The 16,524-nt window shown below is 40.7% G+C and overlaps 1 protein-coding gene across 1 annotated transcript in view; it reads right to left on the bottom strand.

The window, feature by feature from the left end:
- Nucleotides 1-16,524, bottom strand: part of LOC118915512 (putative tetratricopeptide repeat protein 41) — a 72,504-nt gene that overhangs the window by 25,823 nt on the left and 30,157 nt on the right.

The raw sequence follows: 16,524 nt of genomic DNA, 5'->3' as shown, positions 1-16,524 counted from the left end.
ACAGCAGCTGGAAATTACAGGGAAAACCGGGTGCACTAACCCCCTGGGCAACAGCTCTGAGACCCCTCACGGAGGTAAACAGTCAAGCACCCCCCCATCCATTACCCGACCGGGCGCTGCGAAAGCAGAGAAGCAGCCTGAGACAAATTCCGCCCACAGAAAGGGAAATTTCTCCCTTCCGGCCAGGCAAGACACAAAGACCCACTCTACACGCAATTACCCAACACAAGCCACTAGGGGTCGCAGTTGTCCCAGTAAAGAAAGGCCAGTAGCAAGTGAAAATTTTGGCCCTCCCAGCTGACAGTCAATGGCACCTGTCAACATGAAAAGGCAAAAAAATATGATCCAGACAAGACTAACCCAGACAGCTTCGGCATCTGCTACATCTTCCCCTGAGAAGGAATCTGGGGAGATAGATTTAGCCAGTCTTCCTGAAAAAGAATTCAAAACAAAAGTCATAACCATGCTGATGGACTTGCAGAGAAATATGCAAGAACTAAGGAAGGAGAATTCAGAAATAAAACAAGCTCTGGAAGGACTTCAAAACAGAATGGACGAGATGCAAGAGACCATTAATGGACTAGAAAACAGAGAACAGGAACGCAGAGAAGCTGATGCAGAGAGAGATAAAAGGATCTCCAGGAATGAAAGAATTTTAAGAGAGCTGAGTGACCAAATTAAAAGGAACAATATAAGAATTATAGGTATTCCAGAAGAAGTAGAGAGAGAAAAGGGGATAGAAAATGTCTTTGAAGAAATAATTGCTGAAAATTTCCCCAAACTAGGGGAAGAAATGGCCTCTCAGACCACAGAGGTACACAGAACTCCCATGACAAGGGATCCAAGGAGGGCAACACCAAGACACATAATAATTAAAATGGCAAAGATCAAAGACAAGGACAAAGTATTAAAGGCAGCCAGAGAGAAAAAAAAGGTCACCTACAAAGGAAAACCCATCAGGCTATCATCAGACTTCTCAACAGAAACCCTACAGGCCAGAAGAGAATGGCATGATATACTTAATGCAATGAAGCAGAAGGGCCTCGAACCAAGACTACTGTATCCAGCACGAATATCATTTAAATATGAAGGAGGGATTAAACAATTCCCAGACAAGCAAAAGTTGAGGGAATTTGCCTCCCACAAACCACCTCTACAGGGCATCCTACAGGGACTGCTCTAGATGGGAGCACTCCTAAAAAGAGCACATAACAAAACACCCAACATATGAAGAAGGGAGGAGGAGAAATAAGAAGGGAGAGAAATAAAGAATCATCAGACTGTGTTTATAATAGCTCAACAAGCGAGTTAAGTTAGACAGTAAGATAGTAAAGAAGCTAACCCTAAACCTTTGGTAACCACAAACTTAAAGCCTGCAATGGCAATAAATTCATACCTTTCAATAATCACCCTAAATGTAAATGGACTGAATGCACCAATCAAAAGACACAGAGTAATAGAATGGATAAAAAAGCAAGATCCATCCATATGCTGCTTACAAGAGACTCACCTCAAACCCAAAGACGCGCACAGACTTAAAGTCAAGGGATGGAAAAAGATATTTCAAGCAAACAACAGAGAGAAGAAAGCAGGTGTTGCAATTCTGGTATCAGACAAAACAGACTTCAAAATAAAGAAAGTAACAAAAGACAAAGAAGGACATTACATAATGATAAAGGGCTCAGTCCATCAAGAGGATATAACCATTATAAATATATATGCACCCAATACAGGAGCACCAACATACCTGAAACAAATATTAATAGAACTAAAGGACGAAATAGAATGCAATGCATTCATTCTAGGAGACTTCAACACACCACTCACTCCAAAGGACAGATCCACCAGACAGAAAATAAGTAAGGACACAGAGGCACTGAACAACACACTAGAACAGATGGACCTAATAGACATCTACAGAACTCTACATCCAAAAGCAACAGGATACACATTCTTCTCAAGTGCACATGGAACATTCTCCAGAATAGACCACATACTAGGACACAAAAAGAGCCTCAGTAAATTCCAAAAGATTGAAACCCTACCAACCAACTTTTCAGACCACAAAGGCATTAAACTAGAAATAAACTGTTCAAAGAAAGCAAAAAGGCTCACAAACACATGGAGGCTAAACAACACGCTCCTGAATAATCAATGGATCAATGACCAAATCAAAATGGAGATCCAGCAATATATGGAAACAAATGACAACAACAACACTAAGCCCCAACTTCTGTGGGACACAGCAAAAGCAGTCTTAAGAGGAAAGTATATAGCAATCCAAGCATATTTTAAAAAGGAAGAGCAATCCCAAATGAACGGTCTAATGTCACAACTATCGAAATTGGAAAAAGAAGAACAAATGAGGCCTAAGGTCAGCAGAAGGAGGGACATAATAAAGATCAGAGAAGAAATAAATAAAATTGAGAAGAATAAAACGATAGCAAAAATCAATGAAACCATTGAGCTGGTTCTTCGAGAAAATAAACAAAATAGATAAGCCTCTAGCCAGATTTATTAAGAGGAAAAGAGAGTCAACACAAATCAACAGTATCAGAAACGAGAAAGGAAAAATCACGACGGACCCCGCAGAAATACAAAGAATTATTAGAGAGTACTATGAAAACCTATATGCTAACAAGCTGGGAAACCTAGGAGAAATGGACAACTTCCTAGAAAAATACAACCTTCCAAGACTGACCCAAAAAGAAGCAGAAAATCTAAACAGACCAATTATCAGCAACGAAATTGAAGCGGTAATCAAAAAACTACCAAAGAACAAAACCCCCGGGCCAGATGGATTTACCTCGGAATTTTATCAGACATACAGGGAAGACATAATACCCATTCTCCTTAAAGTTTTCCAAGAAACAGAAGAGGAGGGGATACTCCCAAACTCATTCTATGAAGCTAACATCACCCTAATACCAAAACCAGGCAAAGACACCACCAAAAAAGAAAACTACAGACCAATATCCCTGATGAACGTAGACGCAAAAATACTCAACAAAATTTTAGCAAACCGAATTCAAAAATACATCAAAACCATCGTACACCATGACCAAGTGGGATTCATCCCAGGGATGCAAGGATGGCACAACATTCGAAAGTCCATCAATATCATCCTCCACATCAACAAAAAGAAAGACAAAAACCACATGATCATCTCCATAGATGCTGAAAAAGCATTTGACAAAGTTCAACATCCATTCATGATAAAAACTCTCAGCAAAATGGGAATAGAGGGCAAGTACCTCAACATAATAAAGGCCATCTATGAAAAACCCACAGCCAACATTATATTGAATAGCGAGAAGCTGAAAGCATTTCCTCTGAGATCGGGAACTAGACAGGGATGCCCACTCTCCCCACTGTTATTTAACATAGTACTGGAGGTCCTAGCCACGGCAATCAGACAAAACAAAAAAATACAAGGAATCCAGATTGGCAAAGAAGAAGTTAAACTGTCACTATTTGCAGATGACATGATACTGTACATAAAAAACCCTAAAGACTCCACCCCAGAACTACTAGAACTGATATCGGAATACAGCAAAGTTGCAGGATACAAAATCAACACACAGAAATCTGTGGCTTTCCTATATACCAACAATGAACCAACAGAAAGAGAAATCAGGAAAACAACTCCATTCACAATTGCACCAAAAAAAATAAAATACCTAGGAATAAACCTAACCAAAGAAGTGAAAGACTTATATTCTGAAAACTACAAGTCACTCTTAAAAGAAATTAAAGGGGATACTAACAGATGGAAACGCATCCCATGCTCATGGCTAGGAAGAATTAATATCGTCAAAATGGCCATCCTGCCCAAAGCAATATACAGATTTGATGCAATCCCAAGGAAAGCTAGGAAATACAGTCTTCCTTCCCAACAATTATTTGCTGGGCTAAAAATTCAGGAGAGGGCATGTCACTTACTATGAAAGGGGAATAGATACTGGGAAATTAAAGTCTCTGGTACACTTCACTTATCCTCTTTGAATTTTAAATTAGCAATGTCCACCCATTTTCCTCTTTCCTGCCTATGCCAGAGGAAGGGATGCCCAATATTCTTCCCAAGGACCCCACTCTTCTCCAAATTCTCACTCCTGTCCTCACAGAGACATAGCCAGCATCTTCAATCTGCCCCTCTCCATGGTTCATTTCCTGCTCCACACAAACAGCCATATCCTGGATCAAACCTGACCTGAACCCAACATATCCTGACTTTTCATCTTTCTCCTTTTATTGAGAAACTTCTTAAACAAATTCTCAATATGTGCTGCTTCTCCATTTCATTTCAACATACTCACCTCTTAAAACCCTGCAGTTTGGCTCTAACCACATACACCTCCTTCATCTCAGGAGTTTCTACTGACCCCCACTCACCAAACCCAGGGGCTTTGTTCACTTCTCATTTGTCCAGATCTCTAAACAGAACTGATGCAGTCAGCCACTCCTTGCTTTCTGGGAAACCATGACATCGGATTCCCTTCCCATCTCTCAACTCCTTCACAAGGCTTCCTTTCCCTTTCCTCCTTTTGAGTATCAAGTAATTTCCCCATAACCAGTTCCTACTGTCATTCAGAGACCCCGTTTCCTCTTGTGGTTCCAGCATTCACATGTATATAGATGTCTGTCCAATCTCTCTCCAGATTTCCAATCCTACATTTCCTCTAGTTGGCTGAAAACTACACATGAGTAGTTTTTCCAGAACTGCAAACTCAGCAATTTAAATGCTTAAAATTCATCATCTCCCACTCCAAATCCAACTTCTTTGAATTTCCCCACGTCGTCGAATCCCCACACTCAAATTCTCAGAGTTTCCTTCATTTCCTCCCTGTGCTGTGGCCACACTTCCCATCAGCCTGAGTGGGGCAGAGGAAGCCCCCGTCGTGAGGAGGCCCGCAGCTCCCTAGCCACTCCCAGGCACAGTGGCCCCTCCACCCCCAAGCCTCACTGCCCACATTCCCAGACACAATAATGAGCATGTCAAAGGCAGGCACATATTATCAGTTTCCTCTTCATGAAAACATGTCTTTTATTCTCTTTGTTCAGGCTCTCTACTTCTTGAGGGCAGAGACCCCACCGTCCGAGCACTGAGCTTTATGCTTCATGGGCATTCAGTAAATATTTGTTGATATTCAGTGATTGTGACCTTCAGTCTTAAGTCACGGTCCATACCAGCCACCACCTATGGAGCACCAACTGAGCTAAGCACTTGCCATGCATGACCTCAATGGGTATTTACAGAAACCCTAGGAAATGGGGATTAATACTCCTCTTTTACAGGTGGGAACACTGAAGCCTAGTGAGGTTAAATAAATCACCCAAGTTCACATGGCTAGCAAGTAGGAAAGCAAGGGTGTCCTACCTGCCCTATCTCCAAAGCTCTGCCATGTACATTTTCTTAACAAGCAGGCTCCTTGTGCATAAACAGGGACCCCTTCACAAAAGTACTGGTTTTCCTGCCTGGAACACCTACTCTGATAATAACAGGAGAGAAAGTAATGAGACCTACTTTTTAAAAAATATACCTGAGCACCGCTGATATTTGGGGCAGGATAACAGCTGTGTGGGCTGTCCAGGGAAGTGTAGGGCGTCTAGCAGCGCGCCTGGCCTCTACACACTCAATGCCACTAGCAAACTGCCCCCTTCCCAAACCATAACGACCAAAAATGTTCCAAATATTCCCTAGGGGACAAAACTGCCTCCCATTTGAAAACCACTACATTAAAATTAAAATTGCTTAATGACTTAAGCTGAAGAAATTATAAAGGGGGTACCGTACAAAATGTATACATCACAAATAACAAGATTTTTCCCTTCAAGAATGTTAGGCATGTATTTCAAAGAAGTCGTTATTGCCTAACATAGTTTCAGAACTTCTCTTTTGGAAATGCCTTTGGAGCCTAAAGGAAGTTGTTTTAAATAATGTCCATGGTTGGCTTATCCCAAAAAACTGTTGCAAAAATATTTTGAGAATAGAATCATAAGATTGGTGCCTCTAAAAGGAGTGCTCTGCAGTGGGAAATTCTCTTTGAATTGTCTAAGCTTTGGCACCCCTCCTGTGACATCAGCCTCATCCCTTTGCCACCACATAGTTCATGGGTTATGCTTCATCACCAGTGCAGATGTTGGCAGTGACTTCCAGCTGGATGGGGGGCTCCCTGAGAGCAGAAACTGCCTGTTTCACTCCCTGGCTACATCCCAACCCCCAAGTGCTGTGCTCAGGTGACATCCTCAATGAATGGTCACTGGCTGAGCAGCTGAGTGAAGGATTGCAATCAGGCACTCAGTGATCACCCAATAAAATAATTGGTGCTTTCCAGACAGACACATGCCAGTGATAAAAATGTGGACTTCTTGGGAAAAAAAAAATTGGTGCAGGGGGAAATTCCATAATCATAGTAAGATACCAGAGAAGGACTGGACTCTACTCCCTGAAAAATCAAAGAGTGGTCCAAATAGCTTAAATCAAACTCATTATTTCTACCCTAGGCCACTGTTAACTTTAGAACCCACAGACAGTAAAAACAAAATAGCTACCAGTTCTTAAGACCTGACATGCAAAGTGCTTTGTGCACATTCATACTTGACCCTGTTAAGATCCTCAACAATGAACACTCACTGAGTCAAAGGTTACAATTCTTGCCAAGGTCACACAGCAGAAAGTCCCAAAGCACTTTAAATCTGGGTCAGTCTGAAAACAGCCCATGCTCTAGTCACCACTACTCCATGCTACCTCCTAAGGACACGAAGTATTTGCAAATTCAAATTGATTCACTGATTCATTTTAGTTAAGTCAGTTGTAATATGTTATGGAGGATACAGAAACTGGCAAATAAACATGGTCTCTGCCATAAAGGGACTTGCAATATTGAGTCTTATAAACCTTTTAGATAGAATTCCTTCCATAAAGATGTGTGTTGATGGAGGCAAAAGCAGTGGCTTATGGAAATTTGAAATAAAAAGAACTTTGTTTTGAAATAAAAAGAGCTTTGTTTGGGTTACACTCTTGGTGCACAAACTCTCCTGTAATCAGTGAAAATTTGTATTTTTTAAAGGACAGTTAAATGTCATCCTAGGCATAGTGATGGATATGTGTTATGAGTGAAACTTTCATTGTATTCAACAAAGCCAAAAGTTCATATTTCAGGAAAAACAAATCAATAGAGAAAAAGGTAATCAATCAACCTTCCCTAATATCTTTATAAAAATTATAACCAAAAACCTATATGCTAACAAGCTGGAAAACCTAGAAGAAATGGACAACTTCCTAGAAAAATACAACCTTCCAAGACTGACCAAGGAAGAAACACAAAATTCAAACAAACCAATTACAAGCAAAGAAACTGAAGCGGTAATCAAAAAACTACCAAAGAACAAAACCCCCAGGCCAGATGGATTTACCTTGGAATTTTATCAGACATACAGAGAAGACATAATACCCATTCTCCTTAAAGTGTTCCAAAAAATAGAGGAGGAGGGGATACTCCCAAACTCATTCTATGAAGCCAACATCACCCTAATACCAAAACCAGGCAAAATACCAAAAAATAAAATTACAGACCAATATCCCTGATGAACATAGATGCAAAAATACTCAACAAAATATTAGCAAACCGAATTCAAAAATATATCAAAAGGATCCCTTACACCATGACCAAGTGGGATTTATCTCAGGGATGCAAGGGTGGTACAACATTCAAAAATCCATCAACATCATCCACCACATCAACAAAAAGAAGGACAAAAACCACATGATCAACTCCATGGATGCTGAAAAAGCATTCGACAAAATTCAACATCCATTCATGATAAAAACTCTCAGCAAAATGGGTATAGAGGGCAAGTACCTCAACATAATAAAGGCCATATATGATAAACCCACAGCTAACATCATACTGAACAGCAAGAAGCTGAAAGCTTTTCCTCTGAGATCGGGAACAAGACAGGGATGCCCACTCTCCCCACTGTTATTCAACATAGTACTGAAGGTCCTAGTGATGGCAATTAGACAAAACAAAGAAATACAAGAAATCCAGATTGGTAAAGAAGAAATTAAACTGTCACAATTTGCAGATGACATGATATTGTACATAAAAAACCCTAAAGACTCCACTCCAAAACTACTAGAACTGATATCGGAATTCAGCAAAGTTGCGGGATACAAAATTAACACACAGAAATCTGTGGCTTTCCTATACACTAACAATGAACCAATAGAAAGAGAAATCAGGAAAACAATTCCATTCACAATTACATCAAAAGAATAAAATACCAAGGAATAAACCTAACCAAAGAAGTGAAAGACCTATACCCTGAAAACTATAAGATACTCTTAAGAGAAATTAAAGAGGACACCAACAAATGGAAACTCATCCCATGCTCTTGGCTAGGAAGAATTAGTATCGTCAAAATGGCCATCCTGCCCAAAGCAAGATACAGATTTGATGCAATCCCTATCAAATTACCAACAACATTCTTCAACGAACTGGAATAAATAGTTCAAAAATTCATATGGAAACACCAAAGACCCCGAATAGCCAAAGCAATCCTGACAAGGAAGAATAAAGTGGGGGGGAATCTCACTCCCCAACTTCAAGCTCTACTACAAAGCCATAGTAATCAAGACAATTTGGTACTGGCACAAAAACAGAGCCACAGACCAGTGGAACAGAATAGGGACTCCACACATTAACCCAAACATATATGGTCAATTAATATATGATAAAGGAGCCATGGACATACAATGGGGAAATGACAGTCTCTTCAACAGATGGTGCTGGCAAAACTGGACATCTACATGTAAGAGAATGAAACTGTCTAACCCCATACACAAAAGTAAATTCGAAATGGATCAAAGACCTGAATGTAAGTCATGAAACCATAAAACTCTTAGAAAAAAACATAGGCAAAAATCTCTTGGACATAAACAGTAGCGACTTCTTCATGAACATATCTCCCTGGGCAATGAAAACAAAAGCAAAAATGAACAAGTGGGACTACATCAAGCTGAAAAGCTTCTTACAGTAAAGGACACCATCAATAGAACAAAAAGGTACCCTACAGTATGGGAGAATATATTCATAAATGACAGATCCAATAAAGGCTTGACATCCAAAATATATAAAGAGTTCACGCACTTCAACAAATAAAAAGCAAATAATCCAATTAAAAAATGGGCAGAGGAGCTGAACAGACAGTTCTCCAAAGAAGAAACTCAGATGGCCAACAGACCCATGAAAAGATGCTCCACATCGCTAGTTATCAGAGGAAAACAAATTAAAACCACAATGAGGAGGCGGAGCCAACATGGCGGCGTGAGTAGGACAGTGGGAATCTCCTCCCAAAAACATATATACTTTTGAAAATACAACAAACACAACTAGCCCTAAAAGAGAGACCAGAAGACGCAGGACAGTGGCCAGACTGCAGCTACACCAGCGAGAACCCAGCGACTGGTGAAAGGGGTAAGATACAAGCCCCGGCCCGGCAGGACCCGAGCGCCCATCCCCCCAGCTCCCGGCGGGAGAAGAGCAGGCAGAGCGGGAGGGAGACGGAGCCCAGGACTGCCGAACACCCAGCCCCAGCCATCCGGGCCAGAGCGCAGACACAGTACATGCCCAGGGGGCCCTGGATACTGGGGGAACAGGGAGTAAGACCTCTGAGCGGGTGCTGAAGCTGATGACCCTGTGACAAAGAAAAGCGGGGGCTTTTTGAAAGTCTTAAAGGGACAGGGACTTAACAGCTTGACGGAAACAACCCAGGTCACAGTACAGCAGCTGGAAATTACAGGGAAAACCGGGTGCACTAACCCCCTGGGCAACAGCTCTGAGACCCCTCACGGAGGCAAACAGTCAAGCAGCCCCCCCATCCATTACCCCACCGGGCGCTGCGAAAGCAGAGAAGCAGCCTGAGACAAATTCCGCCCACAGAAAGGGAAATTTCTCCCTTCCGGCCAGGCAAGACACAAAAGACCCACTCTACACGCAATTACCCAACAGAAGCCACTAGGGGTCGCAGTTGCCCCAGTAAAGAAAGGCCAGTAGCAAGTGAAAATTTTGGCCCTCCCAGCTGACAGTCAATAGCACCTGTCAACATGAAAAGGCAAAAAAATATGATCCAGACAAGACTAACCCAGACAGCTTCGGCATCTGCTACATCTTCCCCTGAGACGGAATCTGGGGAGATAGATTTAGCCAGTCTACCTGAAAAAGAATTCAAAACAAAAGTCATAACCATGCTGATGGACTTGCAGAGAAATATGCAAGAACTAAGGAAGGAGAATTCAGAAATAAAACAAGCTCTGGAAGGACTTCAAAACAGAATGGACGAGATGCAAGAGACCATTAATGGACTAGAAAACAGAGAACAGGAACGCAGAGAAGCTGATGCAGAGAGAGATAAAAGGATCTCCAGGAATGAAAGAATTTTAAGAGAGCTGAGTGATCAATCTAAAAGGAATAATATAAGAATCATAGGCATTCCAGAAGAAGTAGAGAGAGAAAAGGGGATAGAAAATGTCTTTGAAGAAATAATTGCTGAAAATTTCCCCAAACTAGGGGAAGAAATGGCCTCTCAGACCACAGAGGTACACAGAACTCCCATGACAAGGGATCCAAGGAGGGCAACACCAAGACACATAATAATTAAAATGGCAAAGATCAAAGACAAGGACAAAGTATTACAAGCAGCCAGAGAGAAAAAAAAGGTTACCTACAAAGGAAAACCCATCAGGCTATCATCAGACTTCTCAACAGAAACCCTACAGGCCAGAAGAGAATGGCATGATATACTTAATGCAATGAAACAGAAGGGCCTCGAACCAAGACTACTGTATCCAGCACGAATATCATTTAAATATGAAGGAGGGATTAAACAATTCCCAGACAAGCAAAAGTTGAGGGAATTTGCCTCCCACAAACCACCTCTACAGGGCATCCTACAGGGACTGCTCTAGATGGGAGCACTCCTAGAAAGAGCACAGCACAAAACACCCAACATATGAAGAATCGAGGAGGAGGAACAAGAAGGGAGAGAAGAAAAGAATCATCAGATTGTGTTTATAATAGCTCAACAAGCGAGTTAAGTTAGACAGTAAGACAGTAAAGAAGCTAACCCTAAACCTTTGGTAACCACAAACTTAAAGCCTGCAATGGCAATAAATTCATACCTTTCAATAATCACCCTAAATGTAAATGGACTGAATGCACCAATCAAAAGACACAGAGTAATAGAATGGATAAAAAAGCAAGATCCATCCATATGCTGCTTACAAGAGACTCACCTCAAACCCAAAGACGGGCACAGACTAAAAGTCAAGGGATGGAAAAAGATATTTCAAGCAAACAACAGAGAGAAGAAAGCAGGTGTTGCAATTCTGGTATCAGACAAAACAGACTTCAAAATAAAGAAAGTAACAAAAGACAAAGAAGGACATTACATAATGATAAAGGGCTCAGTCCATCAAGAGGATATAACCATTATAAATATATATGCACCCAATACAGGAGCACCAACATACCTGAAACAAATATTAACAGAACTAAAGGAGGAAATAGAATGCAATGCATTCATTCTAGGAGACTTCAACACACCACTCACTCCAAAGGACAGATCCACCAGACAGAAAATAAGTAAGGACACAGAGGCACTGAACAACACACTAGAACAGATGGACCTAATAGACATCTACAGAACTCTACATCCAAAAGCAACAGGATACACATTCTTCTCAAGTGCACATGGAACATTCTCCAGAATAGACCACATACTAGGACACAAAAAGAGCCTCAGTAAATTCCAAAAGATTGAAATCCTACCAACCAACTTTTCAGACCACAAAGGCATTAAACTAGAAATAAACTGTTCAAAGAAAGCAAAAAGGCTCACAAACACATGGAGGCTAAACAACACGCTCCTAAATAATCAATGGATCAATGACCAAATCAAAATGGAGATCCAGCAATATATGGAAACAAATGACAACAACAACACTAAGCCCCAACTTCTGTGGGACGCAGCAAAAGCAGTCTTAAGAGGAAAGTATATAGCACTCCAAGCATATTTAAAAAAGGAAGAGCAATCCCAAATGAACGGTCTAATGTCACAACTATCGAAATTGGAAAAAGAAGAACAAATGAGGCCTAAGGTCAGCAGAAGGAGGGACATAATAAAGATCAGAGAAGAAATAAATAAAATTGAGAAGAATAAAACGATAGCAAAAATCAATGAAACCAAGAGCTGGTTCTTCGAGAAAATAAACAAAATAGATAAGCCTCTAGCCAGACTTATTAAGAGGAAAAGAGAGTCAACACAAATCAACAGTATCAGAAACGAGAAAGGAAAAATCACGACGGACCCCGCAGAAATACAAAGAATTATAAGAGACTACTATGAAAACCTATATGCTAACAAGCTGGGAAACCTAGGAGAAATGGACAACTTCCTAGAAAAATACAACCTTCCAAGACTGACCCAAAAAGAAGCAGAAAATCTAAACAGACCAATTACCAGCAACGAAATTGAAGCGGTAATCAAAAAACTACCAAAGAACAAAACCCCCGGGCCAGATGGATTCACCTCGGAACTTTATCAGACATACAGGGAAGACATAATACCCATTCTCCTTAAAGTTTTCCAAGAAATAGAAGAGGAGGGGATACTCCCAAACTCATTCTATGAAGCTAACATCACCCTAATACCAAAACCAGGCAAAGACACCACCAAAAAAGAAAACTACAGACCAATATCCCTGATGAACGTAGACGCAAAAATACTCAACAAAATTTTAGCAAACCGAATTCAAAAATACATCAAAACCATCGTACACCATGACCAAGTGGGATTCATCCCAGGGATGCAAGGATGGCACAACATTCGAAAGTCCATCAATATCATCCACCACATCAACAAAAAGAAAGACAAAAACCACATGATCATCTCCATAGATGCTGAAAAAGCATTTGACAAAGTTCAACATCCATTCATGATAAAAACTCTCAGCAAAATGGGAATAGAGGGCAAGTACCTCAACATAATAAAGGCCATCTATGAAAAACCCACAGCCAACATTATATTGAATAGCGAGAAGCTGAAAGCATTTCCGCTGATATCGGGAACTAGACAGGGATGCCCACTCTCCCCACTGTTATTTAACATTGTACTAGAGGTCCTAGCCACGGCAATCAGACAAAACAAAAAAATACAAGGAATCCAGATTGGCAAAGAAGAAGTCAAACTGTCACTATTTGCAGATGACATGATACTGTACATAAAAAACCCTAAAGACTCCACCCCAAAACTACTAGAACTGATATCGGAATACAGCAAAGTTGCAGGATACAAAATCAACACACAGAAATCTGTGGCTTTCCTATATACCAACAATGAACCAACAGAAAGAGAAATCAGGAAAACAACTCCATTCACAATTGCACCAAAAAAATTAAAATACCTAGGAATAAACCTAACCAAAGAAGTGAAAGACTTATATTCTGAAAACTACAAGTCACTCTTAAAAGAAATTAAAGGGGACACTAACAGATGGAAACGCATCCCATGCTCATGGCTAGGAAGAATTAATATCGTCAAAATGGCCATCCTGCCCAAAGCAATATACAGATTTGATGCAATCCCTATGAAACTACCAGCAACATTCTTCAATGAACTGGAACAAATAATTCAAAAATTCATATGGAACCACCAAAGACCCCGAATAGCCAAAGCAATCCTGAGAAAGAAGAATAAAGTAGGGGGGATCTCACTCCCCAACTTCAAGCTCTATTATAAAGCCATAGTAATCAAGACAATTTGGTACTGGCACAAGAACAGAGCCACAGACCAATGGAACAGACTAGACAATCCAGACATTAACTCAGACATATATGTCAATTAATATTTGATAAAGGAGCCATGGACATACAATGGCGAAATGACAGTCTCTTCAACAGATGGTGCTGGCAAAACTGGACAGCTACATGTAGGAGAATGAAACTGGACCATCGTCTAACCCCATATACAAAAGTAAACTCAAAATGGATCAAAGACCTGAATGTAAGTCATGAAACCATTAAACTCTTGGAAGAAAACATAGGCACAAACCTCTTAGACATAAACATGAGTGACCTCTTCTTGAACATATCTCCCCGGGCAAGGAAAACAACAGCAAAAATGAACAAGTGGGACTATATTAAGCTGAAAAGCTTCTGTACAGCAAAAGACACCATCAATAGAACAAAAAGGAACCCTACAGTATCGGAGAATATCTTTGAAAATGACACATCTGATAAAGGCTTGACGTCCAGAATATATAAAGAGCTCACACGCCTCAACAAACAAAAAACAAATAACCCAATTAAAAAATGGGCAAAGGAACTGAACAGACGGTTCTCCAAAAAAGAAATACAGATGGCCAACAGACACATGAAAAGATGCTCCACATCGCTAATTATCAGAGAAATGCAAATTAAAACTACAATGAGGTATCACCTCACACCAGTAAGGATGGCTGCCATCCAAAAGACAAACAACAAATGTTGGCGAGGCTGTGGAGAAAGGGGAACCCTCCTACACTGCTGGTGGGAATGTAAACTTGTTCAACCATTGTGGAAAGCAGTATGGAGGTATATCAAAATGCTCAAAACAGACTTACCATTTGACCCAGGAATTGCACTCCTAGGAATTTACCCTAAGAATGCAGCAATCAAGTATGAGAAAGATCAGTGCACCCCTATGTTTATCGCAGCACTATTTACAATAGCCAAGAATTGGAAGCAACCTAAATGTCCATCGATAGATGAATGGATAAAGAAGATGTGGTACATATACACAATGGAATACTACTCAGCCATAAGAAAAGGGCAAATCCAACCATTTGCAGCAACATGGATGGAGCTGGAGGGTATTTTGCTCAGTGAAACAAGCCAAGCAGAGAAAGAGAAATACCAAATGATTTCACTCATCTGTGGAATATAAGAACAAAGGAAAAACTGAAGGAACAAAACAGCAGCAGAATCACAGAACTCAAGAATGGACTAACAGGTACCAAAGGGAAAGGGACTGGGGAGGATGGGTGGGTAGGGAGGGATAAGGGGGGGAGAAGTAGGGGGGTATTAAGATTAGCATCCATAGCGGGGTGGGAGAAAGGGGAGGGCTGTACAACACAGAGAAGACAAGTAGTGATTCTACAACAGGTTGCTACGCTGATGGACAGTGACTGTAAAGGAGTATATAGGGGGGACCTGGTATAGGGGAGAGCCTAGTAAACAAAGTATTCGTCATGTAAGTGTAGATTAATGATTAAAAAAAAAAAAATGCAGTTCCTATGTGGTGACCTCTAATGAGTTCTACACAATGATATAAAGGACATATAAAAGTGTAGGCAAAGGGTCTGTTTGTGTTTATACAGAGGATCAAAGCCTAATTTGGCTACCCCGAAAATGAACTAAGATACAATATGAAAAAGAACTTCCAACATCAGCACTCTCGGGAAGACTCATGACAGAAGATGATCAGAAAAAAAAAAAAAAAAAAAAAAACTTCAACAAAGATCCACACACTGTCACAGGTGTAGATGCACTCATCCCACCAGTTCCTGGACTTGCCATGGGAAAGATGAAGGAGATATCTAAGCTGGCCTGTGCATGCAGTAAAACAAAAATTGGACTGGATCTATACTGTTGGAACTCAACCAAGAATTAGGAGAAGTGCAAATTGTAGCACTCCAAAATCTTACAACCACAGATTATTTATCGTTAAAAGAACATATGGGATATGAACAGTCCCCAGGAATGGGATGTTCTAGTTTATCTGAATTCTCTCAGACTGTTTAAGTTCAGTCGGACAATATCCACCATATCATAGATAAGTTTTCACAAATGCCTAAGGTGCCTAACTGGTTTTCTTGGTTTCACTGGAGATGGCTGGTAATTACAGGTATGCTTTGGTTAGGTAACTATATTCCTATTATGTTAATGTGTGTGCACAATTTAAGTAGTAGTTTAAAACCTATCCATGCTGAAGTTACTCTACAAGAAGATATGTCAAAGAAATAATCAATCTTCCCAGGTTTTCTTCTGCCTGCTACTTCTGTAGCTTTTCTTCTTCCTACCTAATCACAACCTTTAAATAGAACTCGTGCCACATGTCGAATTTACCGAGTATCATAATTCTTCCAAGTGGTAAAGACACCTCAAGACAAATGCTGGGCATAGAAGCCACAGGGCATAAATATGCAAAGAAGTAAAAAGCTAACCTTTTCAAACGATAAGGCTTCTCTCTCACTTACCAACTTCACATTTCCCTGTATGGCCCCGGAAGATGACTGGTTAGCCAGAGACGGGTAAGATTCCTCAAGGGAGGAACAACCTAAGACAGGCACAGTCGCAGGGGGCCATCTGGTGAGAAAATGGGGAGCAGCAGAGGTGAGGCTTAGAACCTCCCCCCTCATGTTCTGAGAGAAATCTTCTGCATACATGGATGTTTATTGCCCTCGTCTAGCGCGGATTAACACAT

The sequence above is a fragment of the Manis pentadactyla genome, chromosome 10, assembly GCF_030020395.1.
Source record: "Manis pentadactyla isolate mManPen7 chromosome 10, mManPen7.hap1, whole genome shotgun sequence".
NCBI classification, from domain to species: Eukaryota; Metazoa; Chordata; class Mammalia; order Pholidota; family Manidae; genus Manis; species Manis pentadactyla.
Note: the sequence above shows the minus strand (reverse complement) of the source record. Positions and strands in the feature narration are given on the sequence as shown.